We start from the raw sequence: 885 nt of genomic DNA on the forward strand, positions 1-885 counted from the left end.
GGATTTCGGGACCAAATGAGCTCATATGGGGCTTTAGCTTTCCCAACCCCAGGCTAAGAAAGCTCTCTTATCCCACGTACCCATCCTTGGGCAGGTGGCCCTCTGCTTGTTTATATGTTCCCCTTTCAAGTCTTAACCCACTGAAGAGTCATTCTTTGTGTAGCCAGTGAGGTGTTTTTATGATGCTTTTATGATCTAATGACCCTATTACCTTTTGTGTTCAGTACTGCACTGGGATTAGACTTTCCTTCCTAAACAGCCTACTTTGATATGCAGTCCCTGCCTCTCTCTAGCTTACATCTTTGTGTTATTTTTAAACAATTATTAAAAGTGTACATCCTATAAAATTCAATTTTTGGTGTACAGTTCTATGAATTTTGACAAATGCGTAGAGTCAGGTCACCAATGCCACAGTACCAAAAATTTGCCAAGGGCTGCCCCTTGAGGGTATCCCCACCCCTATCCCTGATCTCTGGCAACCCCTGATCTTTGCCAATATTTCTGCCTTATCCAGAATGTCACATGCATGGAATCATAGTCTGCAGTCTTCTGATTCTGACTTCTTTCATTTCACAAACTGCACTGGAGATTTGTCCAATTTGTTGGATGTATCAGCACTGCCTTCTTATGTATGGATAAACCATGCCTAGTTTAAACGTTCACCTTTGGAAGGATATTTGAGCTGTTTCCAAGATTTGACAATTATGAATATAGATATTTTAAACATTTGTGTACAGGATTCTGTATGAACATGGATTTTTATTTCACTTTCAGTTCAGTCACTCAGTCATGTCTGACTCTTTGCAACCCCATGGAGTGCGGCACGCCAGGACTCCCTGTCCATCACCAACTCCCGGAGTTTACAAAAACTCATGTCCATTGAGT

Source organism: Bison bison, unplaced genomic scaffold (genome assembly GCF_000754665.1).
Source record: "Bison bison bison isolate TAMUID 2011002044 unplaced genomic scaffold, Bison_UMD1.0 scf7180017851639, whole genome shotgun sequence".
NCBI lineage: Eukaryota > Metazoa > Chordata > Mammalia > Artiodactyla > Bovidae > Bison > Bison bison.